Raw genomic sequence first — 13,099 nt, forward strand, 5'->3', positions numbered from 1 at the left:
AGACCAGCCTTAGTTTGTGGTGATCTGATAGGATGCATGGGATTATTTCGATCTTCTTGTATCTGTTGAGGCCTGTTTTGTGACCGATTATATATATGGTCAGTTTTGGAGAATGTACCATGAGGTGCTGAGAAGACGGTATATTCTTTTGTTTTAGGATGGAATGTTCTATAAATATCCGTTAAATTTATTTCTTTCATACTTTCTGTTAGCTTCTCTGTGTCTCTGTTTAATTTCTGTTTCCATGACCTGTCCATTGCTGAGAGTGGGGTGTTGAAGTCTCCCACTATTATTGTGTGAGGTTTAAGCTTTAATAAGACTTCTTTTATGAATCTGGGTGCCCTTGCATTTGGAGCATAGATATTCAGAATTGAGAGTTCATCTTGGTGGATTTTTTTCTTTGATGAATATAAAGTGTCCTTCCTATCTTTTTGGATAACTTTTGGTTGAAAGTTGATTTTATTTGATATTAGAATGGCTACTCCAACTTGCTTCCATTTGCTTGGAAAAATTTTTCCCCAATTCATTCTATGTGGCCACAATTTATACTTATACCAAAACCACACAAAGACCCAACAAAGAAAGGGAACTTCAGACCAATTTCCCTTATGAATATTGATACCAAAATACTTAATGAGATTCTCACAAACCGAATCCAAGAACACATCAAAACAATCATCCATCATGATCAAGTAGGCTTCATCCCAGGGATGCAGGGATGGTTCAATATAAGGACAATCCATCGACATAATTCACTACATAAACAAACTGAAAGAAAAAAACCACATGCACATGTTCCACCGTGTTCATAGCAGCCTGACTTATAATAGCCAGAAGCTGGAAAGAACCCAGATGCCCTTCAACAGAGGAATGGATACAGAAAATGTGGTACATCTACACAATGGAATATTACTCAGCTATCAAAAACAATGACTTTATGAAATTCATAGGCAAATGGTTGGAACTAGAAAATGTCTTGAGTGAGTTAAGCCAATCACAAAAAAACACACATGGTATGCACTCACTGATAAGTGGCTATTAGCCCAAAAGCTCAGAATACCCAAGATACAATTCACAGACCACATGAAGCTCAAGAAGAAGAAAGACCCAAGTATGAGTGCTTCAGTCCAGAATTCTTAGAAGGCAGAACAAAATACTCACAGGAGGATATACAGAGACAAAATTTGAAGCAGAAACTGAAGGGAAGGCCATCCTGAGACTGCCCCACCTGGAGATCCATCCCATACTCAGACACCAAACCTAGACACTATTATGGTTGCCAAGAGGTGCATGCTGACAGGAGCCTGATATAGCTGTCTCCTGAGAGGCTCTGCCAGAGCCTGACAAACACAGAAGCAGATGCTCGCAGCCAACCACTAGACTGAGAACGTGGTCCCCACTGGAGGAGTTAGAGAAAGGATTGAAGGAGCTGTATTGGTTTGCAACCCCATAAGAACAACAACAATATCAAGAACCAGACACCCCAGAGCTTCCAGTGACTAAACCACTATCCCAATGAGTGCACATGGAGGGACCCATGGCTCCAGGTGCATATGTACCAGAGGATGACCTTGTCCGGCATCAATGAGAGGAGAAGCCCTTGGTCCTGTCAAGGCTTGATGGACCAGTGTAGGGGAATGTCAGGGCGGGGAGGGGGGAAGGGGTGGGTGAGGGAGCACCCTCATAGGAGCAGGGGAAGGGGAGATGGGATAGCAGGTTTGCGGAGGGAAAACTGGGAAAGGGGGAAACATTTAAAATGTAAATTAAAAAATATCCAATAAAAAAAAAAAGGGAAGCTGAAACAGGACAAGATCTGCCCAGACTCAAAAGGAGGCAATAAGAGGTAGAAGAAGAAAAAGACAGGAGGAAAGACAAAAGGACGTGGAGGAAAAGGAGGAAGAGGCAGATGAGGAAGAGGCAGCCCTGGCCCTGTTCCCTCTCACCTTCTCCCCAGATTCCCTGCTTTATATCCAATAACAACAGCAACGATGGCAGCCACCACACCACAGGCTAGGGATAGTCAGTCCTGCATTCCTCTCAGTTTCCCTGAGTTTTTCTAGAATGTTGCCTGGATTCAGGGGGAGTAAAGCCAGGACTGATCAAATCCCCAGGGTTTCCTCTCTTCCTTCTTTTCCAAAACAAAGATGCTGCAAATATGCGGAGGTGCACAGACTAAAGGAAGCTGGTTTGGGGGCAAGCCAAGAAGACCAGGCACTGTGTTTACTTTCAAAAGAGTGGGACCATCTGCAGTCACCCACTGTGACCCCATACTGGGGAAGGAGAGAGGAGCTAGGAGAAATCAAATATTTCTCTGCTGAGCTAACCCCTGGATCTTATCCCAGGGGACTCCACAGTCTTCCCGAAAGACTCGGGACATCCTCCACCCCCACCTCAGATCAAAAGACGTGATCCAAGGGCTGCAGCCAAACTCCAGTCCGGGACCTTCCTCTCTGTCTCCATTAGCCCCTTCTTCGTCAGCCCAGACTCCTTTCAGTTTGGCCTGACCCTGCACAGTCTTTCCCTGACTTCCTAATTTGGCCTGTCCAAAGTTTGCAACCCGAATGGGCCACCACAGAGAGAACTACAGGAAGCCAGCCTTGTTCTCAGTGCCCAGGTTCTCAGAGGAGAGTAACCAAGGAGAAACCTTTGATGTTTGGCCAGAAGTCTCTGCCTCCTTGAAATTCCATATTCAAGCGTTACCCTTTGTGCTAAGATACCACTTCCAGTATTACTTGCAAAAATCCTCAGTGCCCTTAAAAGATGATTCCAAAAGGTTGGGGGTTGGTATCGAAGTGTAAATTGGAGAGCTGTGCAAAGCATGGGAATGTGTTCAAGGCTCTGGCAAGGTCTATATAGGATAGCACTATGTGTTCTTTTAACCGCAGTTCCATGGAACAATGCCCCGAACGGCCATGGCCCCAACTAATTGCATATCATGTGGGCCCATAGGGGAGACCCAGATCCATTCGACTATACCTGGTCAAAATCATCCCCTGCCTCTTCCCCATCCTTATTGCTGTCATTTGGCCTATGTACTCGGACACCTTCTGCTTATCCACAATGGCATTTGCCAACAAATTCTGACCAGACATGCAAACTTCCCAACCTGACACTCACCTGAGACCCTGCAGAGACTATGAGATCCACAGTGTTCTAGTTCATTTCATTGTTGTGTTTTGTGTGTCGGGCGGGGTGGGGGGGTTATTGCTTTTTTTATTTATTTTTGCTCTTTAATGATGTGCTTGTGCAAGCCCATAGGTGCATGTGCATGTGCATGTGTATGGTGTGAGCACTTGAGTGCAGCTGGCTACAGAGGCCAGAAAAGGATGCTAGATCCTCTGGTGACAATTAAAGGCAGTTGTGAGTCACTACTTGGTGTACAACCACACCAAGCCATTAGGCTTATTTTCCATATAAGAAACTATAGAGAAATTAAATTATAGAAAAAGTAGTATTCAAGCCCACAACCTGCAGTTTCATCGGCTGTGACAAAATATCTGACAGAAGCAATTTAGGGAGGAAAGGTTTGTTTTGACTCGTGGTTTCAAGGGGTGCAGTCCATCACAGCATCAGGAACATGAGGCAGCCAATCCTCTTCCACTGGAAGATCAGAAAGCAGAAGCCTCTGGCCAGAACCAGAAGTAGATAACACCTTTGAGGCCTACCCAGCGACCTACCTCTACAAACTAAGCTTGGTCCCAAAGATTCCACAATCTCTTAAAACAGTCCCACGAGCTAGGGACCAAGTGTTCACAGGAGACGATGGGGGACGTCTCACATTCGAACCATAAGAGCAAATGAAATCTTCATACACAGATCTTATATTTAAGATAAAGTCTTGTATAGCTCAGGCTGGCCTCAAACTTGCTATATATCCCAGGATGACCTTGAACTACTTATTCCCTTGCCTTTCTACCTCTAGAGTTTCAGAACCATTAATGTGTAAACCACATTTGGTTTATGCTGTGATAGAGACAGAACCCAGGGCTTTATCCATGCCAGAAAAGAACACTCGACCCACTGAGATAAAGCCTGAGTCTGGAGAATGAAATCCTCTTTGTAAAATGTCACCCACTTGAGGGCCAACTTATAGGGGCTAGATGAAAGAAAAGACCCAAGGGGGGGGGGGTTGGGATGAAGAGGAGGGGTGCACATGTGGTGGGCATGAAGTATCTTCTACTACCACTCTTAGTCTATCTTTATTTGTGTGTGTGTGTGTGTGTGTGTGTGTGTGTGTGTGTGTGTGTGTGAGAGAGAGAGAGAGTGCGTGCGTGCGCACGCGCGCGGGCATACAGCTATCCTTAGAGGCCAGAACACTGGATCCCCTGAAACTGGAACTACAGGTAATTGTGAGCTCCCTGATGAGGATACTGGGAATCAAATCTGACATCCCCGCAAGACTAGCAAGCCCTCTTAACTGCTGAGCCATCCCTTTAGCCCTGCCTTAGTTTTAAGAAACAGGGTCTGTCATTGAAGCCAGAGCTCACCAATCGGTTAGAATGGCTGGCTATAAATTTCAGGGATCCATTATCTCTGCCCCCCACCCTGCCTCCCTTACATCGGGGTCACAAATATGTGCAAGCATGTCCCAGCTTCTATGTGCCAAGGAACCTGCCAAATCCTGCTCCCCATGCTTGCACACTTAAGTCCCTTACCAATTCAGTCATGTCCTCAGGCCATGAAAAGTTCTTTTCAGAGACCGTTACTCACGGGAAGACTGGGACTCTTGACTGTGCTGCAGAAAATTCCAGGGACCAGATCTGGTGGTGTGCACTGTAACCCCTGAATGCAGGGGAGGCAGAAGTGGATGGATCTCTGAACTTGAGTCCAGCCTGACTTATAGTGAGTTACAGGACAGCCAGGGCTACACAATGAGACTCTGTCTCAAAACAAAACAAAACAAAAACAAAACAAAACAAAACAAAAAACCAACACCAGCAACAAAATATTCAGGACAAGCCAGTATGAAGCACAGTTGAAGTTTATTAGGAAGAGGGCTTAACCCAAACTTAAGTACAGGCTGCTCAGGAAAAGGGTTCGCCGTATCTAATATGGATGTAAATTTCTCAAGGGAGAGTCATTAACATGAGCCACATAAACAATTTCAGTGGCTCAAAAGTTGCACTGCAGCTTTACAGTTCCAGCTATAAGAATTTATCCCCGTTCCCCTCACTTTTTTTGACGAATGAGATTGTAGGGTAGCTCTAAGGTGCCTGGGACAGTATTTAAAATGAAACCCTGGGTCACAGGGTTGCACAAAGGGGTTAAGATTTGTCCTTTCCTGTATATGGGGGTGTTTATAAGATTCCTAGAAAAACCGAAGGTTTACAGCAGGGAAAGGAAATGCTAGATACACTTGAGCCTTAAGCGTGCCTCACACTACTTTGATATTCCTCTCTGAAACATCTCTATATAAAAGCAGTATTTATATAAACAAATGATGGGAATCTTTCCAAGTCTGTATGAACACAAATGTGCAGGTCAGAGGTCCACATCAAGTATCTTCTTTAGTCATTCTTTACATTATTTATTTATTAATTTATTTTTGAGACAGGGTTTCTCTACATAGCCCTGACATCCAGGAACTCACTATGTAGACCAGGCCAGCTTTGAACACACAGAAAGCCACCTGCCTCTGCCTCTCAGCTGCTAAGATTCAAAGCATACATCATCACACACAACCTTCTACAAACTTTTTAAAGATACAGTTTATGTGCATGAATGTTTTTGCCTGCATGTATGTATGCGTACCACAAGCATTCCTGGAACTCGCAGAAGCCATAACAAACATCAAATCCCCTAGCACTGAAATTACAGATGGTTGTGAGTCATCATTTGGGTATCAGGAACCAAGTCTGAGTCTTCTGCAAGAACAGTTAAGTGTTCTTACATTTTTTTTTTTTGAGTCTCATGTATCCCACGCCTGCCTCAAACTCGTTACAGAGCTGATGATCCTGATTGAACGTTTTAAATTCTTACATTCATGTAGTGTGTGTGTGTGTGTGTGTGTGTGTGTGTGTGTGTGTGTGTGTGTATAAATATGTGGAGATTAGAGGACAACTTCCAGAAATTGTTTCTCTCCTCCCCTTGATGTGGGTTCTGGGGTTAAAATTCAAGTTACGTTTAGCAGCAAGCCCCTTTCCACAGTGAGCCACCTCACAGGCTCACGACCTTGAGCATCTAGTTCTGCCTTCATCTCCCAGAGATGGGATGCTTCGCAGCTGTGAACAGTTACGCCCAGTTGTATGCACTGCTGGAAATCAAACCCAGATAGTGCTGCATGCTGAGGAACACGTTCTACTAATAGAACGTAGACTGTCTATGGTTACTTTGTGAGACAGAGTATCTCCTTGAACCTGGAGTTCACTAATTGAACTATAGTGCTGTCCAGTGAGCCCCGAGAATCCTCCTGTCTCTGCCTCCCCACATGGGGACTGGATCTTAGGTGCCCAACACTGCACTTGGCTTTTTAAATATTAAGTGCTTGAGCCAAACTCAAGTGTGATTAGTCTTTCAATATATATTAATGTCGTAAGTTCTGTTCCTCTAGAGAGCCTGGCTAACATAAGACTTCTTGCCTAAGCTCTGTGAATATTCTATGCTGCTAGAATATCCTCTAAATCGGGTGGAAGTGTTGGTGTTGGTTTGTTTTTATTCACATGATCATTTAGTACATAGTTTGGTCTCCAGATTTAAGAGGCCTCTAAGCCATCTGGGAAAAACACCTGGCAAATGGTCTAGAAGGACATATCATTAGAAAGGAGGTCATCCCTCACCAACTCAGTTCCAGAGACCTCTGGGACTCCCTCCTACCCTGAGGGGAGCGTCTGCAGCACCTGATGTCACCTTCCTTGGGTCTGGGTGACTAGTTGTTCTTTTCTGGTTGTTTATCACTCGAGAAATGTGTGACCATAGCAATTTGTCACCCTTGGGGTGCCACTGCTTCTCCATGTGAGAAATAGGCAGTGACTACTGCACAAGGTGGGTGTGAAGGGAAAACCGGCCTCAAGGCTAGGGAGATGGCTGCATTAAACATGAGGCCCTGTAGTTCAGTCATAGCACACATGCAAAAAAAGCCAGGTAAGGAGCTACATACTTATAATCCAGGCACTATGGAGCAAAGACAGGAGAATTCCCTGGGGCTCACTGGCCTGACAGTCTAGCCCTAATCAATGTGCCTCAAGTCCCAATGATAGGAACCATGTCATAAATGTAGCACATGCCTGTCATCCTAGCACTTGGGAGATGGAGGCTAGAGAAACAAGATTTTAAAACCAACATAAGCTACACAGAGAGTTTGAAGCCAGCCTGAAATACATAAGAACTTGTCTTTAAAATATCAAAAGATATGCTGGGTGGTGGTGGCCTTTAATCCCAGCACTCAGGAGGCAGAGGAAAGCAGAGGTCAGCCTGGTCTACAGAACAAGTTCAAGAACAGCCAGAACTACACAGAGAAACCCTGTCCCAAGAAAGACAAAACAAAATCAAAATATATGGGACTGGAGAGATGGTTCAGCAGCTAAAATGTCTTGCAGAGGGCCTGAGCTCACTTCCCAGGCTTATGGTCCAAGGGGAGGCAACACCTCTGACCTCTATGGGCGGCACCTACCTGCACACATGTACATATACACTCATAACCACATACACATAATTTAACGTAAATCCTTTTTTTTAAAAAAAAATAACAATTAAAAAAGTGGAGAAGAAGGAGACCAAAGGTTAACCTCTGTCCTCCATCTGTACCCACACACAATTGAGTGAGTGTAGACACACACACATACACAAACTACACATGCACACACAAAGATAAGGCTCGACATATTGTTATTAACTACCCCTTTTGCCATATTCCAAAGTCCTAAAGTAACAATAGGATTCCACTGCACCCTAAGTGGCAGACCTGCAGTGTGATCTCTTAGAATTCTAAACATTCACTGTAAATTACATCTTCCCCTAAAAGAGCTTTTAAAAGTCAGTCCAAGCTGACTTAAAACACTATTGGTCACATAAGCTTTGCCCTTACTGATCCTTGTCCTAGAACAAATCATTAACATTCAAAGTGCATCGGCAGGACTCGGTGGTCCAGGGTGTCTTCCTGCTCTTGGGAGGTAGAGTCAAAGGGTTCTGGAGTTCAAGGTCATCCTCAACTAAACAACATATTCAAAGCCAGCCTGGGTTATATGAGACTATGTCTCAAAAAACAAAACTAAATAAACAAAAGCACCGTGTCACCACTCTGCCTTCTATCAGCTCATTCTTTCAATTATTATTTATTCAACACTCTATAAGATTCTAGGGGATATTCCTGCGAACCCCAGAGATGAGAAAAACTACATTCCCTTATACATACACATAAGGGTAGTTCTGGCCTCTCATCAAGGAGACCTCTTTGCAACAGACAGAGGATATTACAGAAAATCACAAAGGATCAAAAGGCAGTTGTCAAGCCCAGGGTGGATATATTTACAAAACACTCCCACACAAAGGCTCAAAGAAGAAGGGGCAAAAGGATAGTAAAAGTCAGAACGTCAGGAAGTTTGCTATAAGACTGTTACATTGGTAAAATCTCACAAGCATGACTGCCTAGACACAATTTGAACAGGGAATAACACAGAAGGGGGAAATCCCAAACAAAGAACTACAGGCAACTAAAGAATGCCGAGAAAGGGAGAAATGGTCTTCCCCAGGGAAGGGCACACCAACTGGTTATCCAACACCAAATGGTTAAACATTCCCAAAGGAGGTTGAATTATTAACATAATCATACATACATCTATACATACATACACATACATATACTTTCTTTACTTATCCTCAGAAAGTAAAAGAGGGAAAAGAGGCCATGAATTTGAAAGACCTGGGTAGGGGGTACATGGAAGATGTTGGGAGAAGGTAAGGAAAGGGAGAAATAATGTAATTTTATTATAACCCCCCAAATAAAAAATTTGAAAATAAATAAATGGAAGACAAAAGATCCTTCCCTCATGAACTGGTCTTTTGGTGGACAAGATGGATTATCAATAAAAACAAACAAGCATTTTCTGAAGTAGACTAGACAGTGACTTCTGGCAGGAGTAAAATAAACCAGGAAACGGGAAAAGGGACGTGGGAGGGTGTGACATTGAAGTGTGAGGTCAGGACAGGCTTGCAGAAGATGATGTTTGGGTTGAGACTGGAAAGACAAAATCGGCTTGATACAGACTTGATACTCACTCGTATTCCAACAAGAATGAGCAGGCAATGGGAAGAGCAGGCTCAAAGGCCCTGAGGCAGAGTCTATATCTTCAGTGGAATGGGCCCTTGCTCCTGGTCTTCACAATACTAGGGAGGACACCTGGCACAAATTAGTCATCAATAAAGATGGGGTGAATGAATAAAAGCTCAGCTGTGGTTTTCTGGAACAGCCTGCTGGGAGCTGAAAGAACGATGGCCCTGGGGCCACGGTCTCCTTCACTGGCTGTTTTTATGCTTGTAGGAGGCCTCCTTTTCCTGTTGACTACAACTGTACTGATCTTAAATCCCACCCCATTCAAGCTCTATGCTGTGTAACCCTTGTCTCAGGTGCTCAAGAGGATGAGGAAGGAGGAACGGTTGAGCACAGAACTTCCCAGCCAACACGGGCAACACAATGAGACCCAACTATTCAAAAATAGATAGACAGGGTTTGAAAGATAGCAGAGTAGCTAAGAACACTGGTTGTTCTTCAGAGGACACGGAGTCTGGTCCCCAGAACCCATATGGCACCTCATAACGTTCTGTAACTCCAGTTTCTGGTGCCCTCGTCTGGCCTCCCAGACACTGTATGCACATGGTATGCAGCCATAAAAGCAGGCAGAACCTGTGAAATAAAAATAAATATCTTTAAAAGATGAATAAATCAAATTAAAAGTCCAGGAAGATGGTTCAGCAGATAAAGCACTTGGGCAAACACAAGAATCTGAGCTCAGGGTTTTGGCTTTTCTTGAGTGATACCCCATCTCTTCTGCTGGAGTCTTTTTCTCTGTGTGTCTTTCTGTGTATTTCCTCAGCCCTAATTTTAAAAAAAGTGCTTCTCTCTCTCTCTCTCTCTCTCTCTCTCTCTCTCTCTCTCTCTCTCTCTCACACACACACACACACACACACACACACACACACACTAAACCAACCACTAGAAACTTTATTTCAGACTATCTGGACCCATGTAAAAGCCAGATAGACATGGGCGCAGGCAGGGAATCTCTAGGGCAATCTGGCTAGCTAGACTAAGTGAACCAAAGAGCTTCTGGAGACCTGCCTCAGTAAATAAATTAAAAAGAAATCCATCAATCTCTATCCTCTACATGCACCCCTCCAACACATGTACCCACATCACATGCACATAGAGACACAAAATACAAATAATTAAGTTAAAAAACATATAAAACCAAAAGTCCCAGGGGAACTTACTGAGGATAAAGCATCATGTCCGCTCCCACCACCCTCCAATTGCTGAGTCCAACATGGTGGGAAAAGGAGGCTCCCCTCTCCCCCACAGAAAACCCTCTGGGACTACCTTGGAAGGAGGTGCTGTGGATGGGGGAAAAAGCCAAGGTTTACATATTAATTGAGGGATGCAGTTTCAAAGCTGGTAAATAGCAGGACCTGGAATTACCTCATTTGAAGCCACTCAGCTCCAAATGTTCCTAAAAATACTCTCATTGTGAGTGTGGAAGTCATCCCTAGACCTGGGACAGGTACCTGGAGCCTCAGCACAAGTACAGCCTGAGAAAGCAAAAGTAGGTGCCTCGGGGCAGAAAAGGGCCCAAGGGGCAGTACAGTTAGTAAAGGCCAGGGATGGATGTGGGTTCTAGGGATTGCAGAATGTAAAAGTTAACAGTCCCTCTGGTCTGGCCTGGTGTCCAGAGAAGCTGGGTCAGTGTAGGAGGGTTCGGGCACCACTGGAATTTTTCGTACAGTGCACGCTGTATGCATGAGCCCTTAACATGTCACTTTCAAGTTCAAGACTAAGTTCAGAGTAGAGACAGAGAACTACCTGTATCCCTAGCTGAACTCTGCACAGATCGAATGTTTGTGGTTGAAACTCCCCTGCTCCCTCCCACAACCAACCCTCTTCCTCTGCTGCTCCCTACAAAGGCTATCATTACCCCATTTCTTAGGATAAACAAACCTAGAATCAGAATCGGTCAAGGCCAAGGCTAAAGCTCTCTCTGGGGGCCAAGCTTGGAACTCTGAGACCTGGGGTAATGGGGTAGAACACTGCTATAATCAGGCCTGGGATGAAGCTGACTGGAATTACATCCTTGCTCCACTGCACTGGTCATCTCCTTCGTGTACAAACGTTAAATAGATTTAAACAGTGTCCCAAAGATGATCATGACTTCCCTGGATGGCCTTAGTTTTCACATCTGCAAAATGGGACTGGCCAGGTCCACTTCACTGCTAGAGAGTTAAAGCAGTGAACTCGAAGGCAGAACCAAAGCAGATCAAAGCCCACAGACGGGGAGCTTTGTGAAGGCTGGGACCCAACTGAGATTTATTCACTCACCCTCAGGCACCGTGCCTGGCACACGGGGAGGCGCCCAATAAATGTTTGCTTGAGCAAGGACCAGCCCTCAATAAATAACAGCTGTTGTTGTCTCGGCTAATGGAGGCAAGGAATTGGGCTCTCCTTGTCCCATCCCCCTCGCTACCCTCCAACTCAATTCTGCCCCTTTCTCTAAGCCCCCATCTCCTCCACCTCCTTTTATTCAAACTTTCCTCCCCAAACCATCTCCCACCCATCCCCCTACTGTGTGCGTCCACTCCTCCCCCACTCTCCACCTCGGTCCCCTCACACACGCATACTCGCCTTCTATCCCCTCCCCCAACCTCTCCCCACAAACCTTCTCCAACTCCCATCCCAACCCCCACCCCAAGTTCCTCCCCAGCATCTCCACCCACACGGGCGCCCTTCGCGAGGCGGGGTAATCCGGGCTCCGGGGTCTTTGGCTTGCGTCCAACCTGAGGCCCTGGGCGGCGGCGGCGGCAGCAGCCGCGGCGGCGGGCGGAGTTTGGGGTTTTTTTTTATAACCTTGGCAGGCTGCTCAGGAAGTGAGTGCCTTCCCGCGCCCCCTCCCCCGGCCACGCCACCGCGCGCTCGCTCCCTCCCTTCCTGTGCGCGGGGCGGTGAGTCTGTGCGGCTACGGCAGACCGGAGGCTCCAGGCACGCAGGTACCGGCGGTCTGGGGACCCAGTTGGGCGGCGCAGTCACCGGAGTGCAGTGATTACAAGTGATTTTGTGTGTCTTGAGGACAAGATGTGCTGGACGGATCCCGTTGTGCGTGTGTTGCGTTGGTGCGGAATGTCCCTAAGTGTGCAGATACAGATTGCCTGCCTGTTTCGGTTGGCTTAAATTTGGGGCGGGGGGTCGGGGTCAACTAGTATCCAAATGGTTGTTTTTCTGTGGATTGTGTGTCCTTGTGGCTTTGAGCATCTGGGAGCGACTGGTGGGCAGATTGTTGAGCTGTGTTGAGTGTTTGCCTAAGTGAGGGTAAACTGTCATTTGCACTCAGAAAAGTGCCTGTTGTGCATGTTAATGCCAAGTGTGTCTGTCTCTGAATATTTGCATTTCTCTAGAGTGTTATTAGTGGAAATGCCTGGATGTATATGTGTCTGAGTTTGTAGGATTTGTTGGTCTCCCCTGCTATGAATGTGTAAACTTGTGCGTGTGTGTGTGTGTGTGTGTGTGTGTGTGTGTATGTGTGTGTGTGTTGACTTCTGTGTTAAATGAGCATGTAGAGGCCCTAGGCCTGTGGGTTGTTTTGGACTGTGTAATTGTGTGCACATAGACCTCTGGTGTACATGTTTGTCTGGGTTTGTGGGTTGTCTGGGTGTCCATGTGGAAATATGTGTTTGTGTATACATAGGTCTGGCGGTATGTAGTTGTGTGTGTTTGGGTTTAGTGAACCAGGCCTTCCTGCAGTTCAAGTGTGGTTGCCCTATAGAGTGTGATTGTGTGTTTGTGTGTCTGCCCATGAGAGTGGAGCTGGGCTGCCACTTACCCTCTTGGTCATCTAGACCACAGTACTCTGAAGCAAGGTGCCTCCTTACTAGGGAAAGACACACTTTAATTAACAGCTGG

At 45.6% G+C, this 13,099-nt stretch overlaps 1 protein-coding gene and 1 long non-coding RNA gene across 30 annotated transcripts in view; one reads left to right on the forward strand and one right to left on the reverse strand.

The window, feature by feature from the left end:
• The window catches only part of LOC102549242 (uncharacterized), a 1,084,685-nt gene extending 1,072,579 nt beyond the window's left edge, over nt 1-12,106 (reverse strand). For 3 of the 6 annotated variants that reach the window (XR_015625103.1, XR_015625105.1, XR_015625101.1), the window contains exons 1-2: nt 11,920-12,106; nt 9,745-9,838 (exon numbers count right to left, since the gene is read on the reverse strand). This is a non-coding gene — a long non-coding RNA (uncharacterized LOC102549242). Of the gene's footprint in view, nt 1-8,246; nt 9,839-11,919 lie in introns of those variants that run through there. The other 3 variants (XR_015625104.1, XR_015625106.1, XR_015625102.1) reach the window with 3 other exon arrangements.
• Nucleotides 12,107-12,132: 26 nt separating this feature from the next.
• Adamts10 (ADAM metallopeptidase with thrombospondin type 1 motif, 10) overlaps nt 12,133-13,099 on the forward strand; it is a 29,912-nt gene continuing 28,945 nt past the window's right edge. For 20 of the 24 annotated variants that reach the window (XR_015623993.1, XR_015623994.1, XR_015623995.1 and 17 more), the window contains 1 exon segment: nt 12,133-12,189. The gene's annotated coding sequence lies outside the window, so the exon portion shown is untranslated. 24 annotated transcript variants of the gene reach the window in all.

Source organism: Rattus norvegicus, chromosome 7 (genome assembly GCF_021556685.1).
Source record: "Rattus norvegicus strain SHRSP/BbbUtx chromosome 7, alternate assembly SHRSP_T2T, whole genome shotgun sequence".
Taxonomy (NCBI): domain Eukaryota; kingdom Metazoa; phylum Chordata; class Mammalia; order Rodentia; family Muridae; genus Rattus; species Rattus norvegicus.